General features: G+C 46.6%; 1 protein-coding gene and 1 pseudogene across 2 annotated transcripts in view; both read left to right on the top strand.

Moving 5' to 3' along the window:
* Positions 1-7,383, top strand: part of Lrrc20 (leucine rich repeat containing 20) — a 77,555-nt gene that overhangs the window by 21,988 nt on the left and 48,184 nt on the right. The gene's annotated exons all lie outside the window — the stretch shown is intronic.
* Positions 5,320-5,597, top strand: LOC101586560 (annotated as a pseudogene).

Raw genomic sequence — 7,383 nt, 5'->3', positions numbered from 1 at the left:
GTGCTGGGGGATTGAACCGTGGTCCCTGTGCTTTGCTAAGCTTGTTCTAAGTAGGTGCTTTAGACCACTGAGCCATCTCATCAGCCCTAGTTTGGGCAATTTAGAGACTCGTTAAGATTGCTTCAGAATTTAAAAAAAAATATGTTTTCAAGTTCAGCCATGGTATAGCCTATGCTAGAATTACATTCCTTGTTATGGGTGAGTAATGTGTACATACCATATTTTGGGGGGTATACCATATTTTGTTTATTCATTTTTCCTTTTATGGTCATGTGGGTTGTTTCTACTTTCTGGGTGTTCAGAATTTATGCTGTTGCAGACTTTCACATACAGGTTTTAGATGAACTTAGGTCCTCAGTGTATGGAGGCAGCCCTGCAGCTGGCACAACTTACTAGAGGCCTCCCACAACAACAAAGAGCTGGCTTAAGGAAAGCCTCCATGTGGGTCGCAAGGAGGTCTTCCTCCTGGGCCCTTGTCTCTTCTTGTGTGCTTTGAGCATATCCTGCCTGGCTGTGGGGGCCACTGGATGGCAGCCCTAAGCCCGGCTTTGTTCTTTCAGGCAGACACCCATAGTCATCTCATTTCCTAGTGAGGCTGGGGCTTCCACAGTGGTAGGGTGTGTGTGTGTGACTGCAGCCCTCGGGCTGTCCACTGTGCTGCACAGCAGCCTCTCTGAGCTTCACTGCAGTAGCCATCAGCTCCACACTCCATGTCCCCAGGATTACTGCTCCATGGACAGTGGAGGGAATTCATTCCTAGGCTAGCTGGATATCAGGGTTGCCACTTTCTTTAAGCTAAGTATATTTGTGAGAAGCCATAAATGCTTATAAAAACCTCACATAACAAAGAAGTCCTTAAAAGAAGATTGGAAAAAATCCAGGCTTCTAGTACTCCTAGTACATTTAAGTCAAGCGATGTCCCCATCCCAGAAGTCACCCCTTCCAGACATGTGTTTGTCCTTCTCTCTCTAACTCCCCACTGGGCCCAGCCTGTTTGCTGTTGGAATGGAGCCTCTGGACTTCTGCAGTCTTCAGTGCTTCCTCCTGAGCCCTTTCCCTCCTGGCCTCCTGGAGGATGGTAACCTAGGGGACGGGGAAGCACTGCCCTAGAGATCAGGCTCTGAAGGTTCCCCCTGAGGACTCAAAAGCAGCAGTCTCCAAGGAAGGTATGTGTCTGGAGGAGCAGGTCTCCTGCTTACTTTGTCTTCAGCCCTCCCCAGAGAGCAGCTCTGCAAATGCTTTGCATAAATAAGTGTTCAAAGCATGCCTGGCTATGCTTAGTGACACACAATGCAGTCCTACAATGCCTTGATTGGAAGTTTTGTTTGGTCTTTGCATCCTGTGGTGCCCCGCTTTGCGGAGCAGGGGCGTTTCAGGAACTGGAAGCCTGTATTTCGGGAGGCTCAGCCAGGCATATTGGTGTTGTTTAGTTTTGCCCCTTTCCCCAGGATGCCAACCTGGCCTTTGACGGTACCTGGAGGTGCTGCAAGTTGTATCTCCTGGAAAGGGTGCTGGCTCTTCCCATCAGGACCAGGTCTTAGTTTGCATTTTTGTGTTGCAGAAAAGTCTGTTTTATGGGGATCAGTCTCCTGAACCAGACACCCTTTGCCACCCAGCCAGGTCCTCTGCTTTGTGCTCTCGCTGAACTCCACATCCTACCCTGTTGAACTGAGCTCTCAGGGCCTGTCCTCCATTCACCTACTGTGCCTCAGCTTTCACAGTGGTAAATAATGGTCCCTACCTCATGGGGTGGTCTGCAGGAAGTATAAAGTGCTTAGAAACATCTCAGGCATGCAGTAAGTGCCATCTGAGAGTGAGCTGTCATTTTGTTTTGTTTTGTTTTGACAGCGTCTCATTATGTAGCTCAGGCTGCCCTTGAACTCACTATATAGCCCATGCTGGCCTGGAACTCTCAGTGATCCTCTTGATTCCAGGCATGGGCCACCATGTCCAGCTGAGCTGTTGTTATTTGCTTCTCTTTCAAAACTGTCTTCTGGCCTTGGTGGGAAGTCAGCGCAGCATTGGGCAGGCTGGTGTCATGAGCTAGAAGATCCTGAGTTTTGGAGCTGGCTGGCTTTGGGAGCAGCAGGGTGAGGCAGAGGCTGCTGACTTCACTGACCCTCAGGTCTTCATCCCTTGTCTTAGTACAAGATGACTCCAAAATCCTTGGCTGCTGCTTTTGCCCAAAGTGTCTTTTTTTTTTTTTTTAATTTTTTCCCCATAATTTTATTGATAAACAAATAGCAATGAGACAGTTTCAAATCAAATTGGTAGGACAGTTTCAATAATTCACACATTGCATACATTCTTCCTAGTGGTTAATTGCTGTACAAGATGCGGACATGATATCCTATTTACAAACACCATTAGAACAAATTGCTCTATTCGTTAAGAGAATGTAACTATATATCTATCCAAAGTGTCTTTGCTTAGAAGAATCAGGGAGTCAGAGAATACCTTGCCTGCTTGAGACCCCCAAAATCATATAGTCCAGACCCCCACTTTACGGATGATGGGACAGGGTCCACAGAGAAGCTTTTGCTCTGATCCCCCATGGCTGATAGTGGAGGAGCTGGGATGATCTTGACCTTCCAGAGTCCCAGTTCTTGGCTGTGTTCACGCCAGGGGTTACATGTCCCTCTTTGAGAGGCAGAAACATGAACAAAGCAAGAGGAAGGAACGAAGAGACCAACTCTGTCCTCAGATAGCCGGGTTCAGGGGAAACAGACGGCACATGGAAGCAGAAGTCTTTCCATGAGTGACCCTCAAACCTTTCCACAGGCACAGAGCAGCCAGTGCTGAGCTAATTGTGATTGCTGTCATTAGCACCCCATTAGTGTTGTCAAAATAACCACAGCTGGAAGGGCACCTGTTCCTGCTATGCACATGATTCTGAAACCTGCACCCAAGAACCCCTGTGAGCTGGTTAAAACACAGTTGCCTGGACCCCAGCCCTGGAGTTTCTGATTCAGCTCATGGCAGGAAGTGAGTGCAGTGTTGAGTATATTGGTGTCAGGGTGGAGAGGGCCTGGGCTCTGGTCTGGGGAGGGGTCCAGAAATGTGCATTGCTAACAAGTTCTTGGGTGATGCTGATGCTGTGGGTCCATGAACTCTGCTTTGAGAACCCTTGCACTGCTACTCAGCTTGGTCTTTGGACCTCCTGGGCAGAATGCAGGCTCTCAGGGCCCACCCAAGACCCATAGTGTCCCGCAGCATCCAGAGTTGCACATTAGCAGGATTCCCCAGGTGGCTTACATTACAGTTTTATTTTTATTTTTATTTATTTATTTTTTTTTTTTGCGGAACCAAGGATTGAACTCAGACCTTTGCGCTTGCTAGGGAAGCGCTTATTCCACTGAGCCATCTCCCCGGCCCCAATAGTTTTAGAACTATTGGTGTGTGGTGCCCACCCCAGCTGCGTTGGAATCGCCTTGGGGGCACTTTAAGAACCCTTGCTTATCAGGCCCCAGCCCAGCTACTGAGACAGCATTGCTGGGGCCTGTGCAGCACCACCTGGAGGGCAGCAGCCCCTGGGGGTCTACAGACAATGCTGCCTCGGTACTGGGGACTGGACCCTGTGACAACACTACCTCGGTACCAGGGACTGGACCCTGTGATGCTCTGCCACTGAGTTTAAGCCTCAGTGCTTTTCATTTTTATTTTCTAAATTTTGAGACAAAGCCTCAAATTGAACTTATGATCCTCCTGTAGCTGGGATTACAGATATCCACTGCTCCTTTTATTGAGATGCAAGCCAAGGGTCCTGCCCATGGTCCCACAGCTAATAAGTGGCAAAACTAGCTAGGTTTTGATTCCCTGATATTTATTTTAGTCATTCTTCAACTCTTAAGTCTCCCTCTATAACGTTCCATGGTAACTATAATATACCACGATTCCCAGGAATCTGTAGTAAATGACAGAAGGTCTATGCACATTGGAAATTCAAGATCTTCCCTACCCTTTTTCTTTTCAGAGCAGCAGACCATCCCTGGTGAGGCATACATATTACAGGAGGCAGTGTAGCACAGTGATTAGGGCCACGGACTCAAGCTCTGCTAGGCCTCTTACTGACTGTGCCCAGCAGCTCTGTGTTTTAGATTCCTCCTGTGTGCAGAAGGAATGGCACTTATGGAGTCTCTCTCATGGGCGTGGGGAGTGGGTGAGTTAAGCCAGGACAGCTCTAAGCTCTTGACTTATAAGTAGGAAGGACTTTGTAAAGGTTTTTATTTTTATTTTTTAACTGGGTGATCTTGAATAAGTCATATGAGTTTGAGCAAACTGTTTAATGTCTCTGGGACTCAGTTTCCTCATTTGTTAAGTTGGGTGAGTGTGGCAGTGATCTTCCAGGGCATTGTGGGAAGTGAAGGTAATAGCAGGTCTGGAGCCCAGCACGGCATCTGTCCAATGGGTGGTGGCGCAGTTAACGTTGGCCTGAGACCCTCACAGGAGAAAGCTGTCTGCCTGCATGGGAGTTGGAGCGAGGTGGGTCCTGCCTCCAAAGTCCTGAGGTTGAAGGTTCTGGGATGCTTTTTGGCCAGGAGAAAATTTTTTATGTCCTGGGGTCACAGTGGGGCAGGTTGGAGGGAGGGGGAAGGTATTTAATAAGCATGGAGGTTTGGTTTTACAAGATGCCGGGTTCCAAAGATTGACTACCTGATTGTGGCTATGCACAACTCACCTGAGCAAGCAGAATACTCAAAGGTGGCTGAGAAGGTAACATTTTCCTAAAGGTTGTAATTTTTTAGAGCAGTTTTACTTGTTTTGTTTTGTTTTGTTTTGTTTTGTACTTGCCAGGGAGGCACTTGTGCCACTGAGCTTTCTTGCTGGTCCTTTAGCACAGTTTTAAGTTGGAAGCACAGAGGGTTCTCATATACCATCCTCCATGCAAGCCTGTACCATAGTGATCAGCGTCAGCAACCAGAGCTGTCCATCAGTCCTGCTTGGTGAACATACATAAGTGTGTCATTGCTACCCAGAGTCCATGGTGTCCACCAGGGCTCACATTTCGTGCTGTTTGTGCTGTAAGTTTGTCTGAATGTGTCATGCTGTGACCACCTTAATGGTAACATGCAGAGTGTCTCCTCTGTGCTTGCCTGCTCATCGCTGCTTCCCTCAACCCTTGGCAACCCTGATCGATCGTAGACTTTTATTACATGTCTTTTACCATAATTAAAGAGAGAGAGAGAGAGAGAGAGAGAGAGAGAGAGAGAGAGAGAGAGAGAGAGAACTGTGAATAAGAAGCAAGGATAATTCTGCCCCCCCCCCCAAAGCTGCATGCCACTGAATCTCAAGTGTAGCACCTGTGACCTGCCACTGTCACCACCATGTCCAAGAGAAAGGCTGAAGGGGATGCTAAAGGTGATAAAGCCAAGGAGAAGGATGAGCCACAGAGAAGATCTGCAAGGTTGTCTGCTAAACCTGCTCCTCCAAAGCCAGAGCCCAAACCTAAGAAGGCCCCTGCAAAGAAGGGAGAGAAGGTGCCCAAAGGGAAAAAGGGGAAAGCTGATGCCAGCAGGGATGGGAATAACCCTGAAGAAAATGGAGATGCCAAGACAGACCAGGCACAAAAAGCTGAAGGTGCTGGAGAGGCCAAGTGAAATGTATGCATTTTTGATAACTGTGTGCTTCTGGTGACTGTACAGTTATGAAACACTATCAAATTTTATAAAAATGAAGAATTTTGTTTTACCTTTTTTTAAAGCTATATTGTTATCATACAGAACACTTCATTGTTGTTTTGGGGAGAAGCATCATCTGTCAGTGTCTCCAAAGCTGGATTAATGTGGGGAAGGCATCTTTCCCTGCTGGTTTTGAGAGACTTCCTCTTGGCTCCCAGGAGGAGGGAATTCTCTGATGTTGACATGTGTGGCCACTTTGGCATAAATGCCTTGTGGTACGGGACAGCTCCCAGCTCATTTTATGTCCTCCTTTCCTCTGCCATCAGCATAGGCTTAACTCCCTTAAGCCCAGAGACCTATTGGGGTCTGATTCCCAAAAGTGCTGTTACCAGTGTGTCAGGCAAGCTGGACTTGCCAGTAACGTTGAGATGATAGCCCACAAGAGCAATTGATTTCCTTTTCTAGATTGTGGATCTTCAGATTGATAATTCTGCTATTTTCATTTCCTGAAAGTCAGGGTTGGCTTGTGCAAAGTTGTTAAACAGTGTGCTAAATGTGAGATGTCAACCCTCATTCTAAACTTTCCATACTTTGGAGCCTCAAATGAAGACTTCGTTGGATTTTAAGTGGCTTTCTAATTTTTGGTAGTCCACCCAAGAAGGGAGTTTGAAAGTTGTTGTATACTGTTAACAATTGTGTGCCCATGTCCTGCCTGAAATACCATGATTGTTTATGAAAAGTATCTTTAATAAAGCTGGATACAGTTTGGCTTGGAAAAAAAAAAAAAAAAGAGAGAAGTTTAGAGTGTCCTTTAGCCTCCTGTATATGAAGGGGTGTCATGTGTGACCCAGGAACGCAGCAGGAGAAGTGAGTGATGCAGAGGTGTCCACTGGCTCAGTGTGTCTTCCGCAGGCTCGTATGTTGGGGACTTCATCCCCAGCATAGTGGTGCTAGAGGAGGTGGGTCCTAGGGAGAGGTCTCCGGGGCCATGCCTGTGGGAAGAAGGGAGTAAAGAGTGCTTAGGAATAGGGTTTTTTTGAGAGGATTGTTTTGAGAAGAACAAGTCTGGCCCCCTCTGGCTGCTCTGGCTTCCTGTCCCCCACGTGATCGTGTTCCCACATGTGATGCCATCTACCATGAGGACTTTAGGGAGCAGGTGCTGTGATGTTGGAACTATCAGCCTTGTAAGTTGGGAGCTACACCAGTCTATTTTCTTTATAAAGTATTCAGCTTTAGGTAATTCATTATAGTGACAGAAAAATAAACTAATACCGTAACAACTACCAATATGAGATGTGATTAACAAATATAGTAAATGTTTGCATTAAAATTTCTTTTTGCATTTAAAAATTTTTGTTACAGGGCTGGGGAGATGGCTTAGTGGAATAAGCGCTTCCTGGGCAAGTGCAAGGGCCTGAGTTCAATCCCCAATTCTGGGAAGAAAAAAAATTTGTTACAGTAAGAAACACTGTGTCATTAATCCACCAAAATACTCCCCCTTGATTCAGACACAATTATCCTCATCATTCCTATTGCTTTCTGAAGCAGTTCTGGAAGTGCACCTTCTGGCGAGTGTCCCTTTCATGGTCTTTTTGACTTTGGGGAAGATGCAGGAATGATGCCGTGCCATATCTGGTGAATGAGGTGGGTGGGATGCACCATGTTTCTACCAGCCTGCCTTTCCAGTGGGTGGCACTCAGCAGCCATATGTATATATTAGATATATGTTATATATAACATATATGTATATCTAATATATATACAT

This window comes from Octodon degus, unplaced genomic scaffold, assembly GCF_000260255.1.
Source record: "Octodon degus isolate 3935 unplaced genomic scaffold, OctDeg1.0 scaffold00005, whole genome shotgun sequence".
Lineage (NCBI taxonomy): Eukaryota > Metazoa > Chordata > Mammalia > Rodentia > Octodontidae > Octodon > Octodon degus.
Note: the sequence above shows the minus strand (reverse complement) of the source record. Positions and strands in the feature narration are given on the sequence as shown.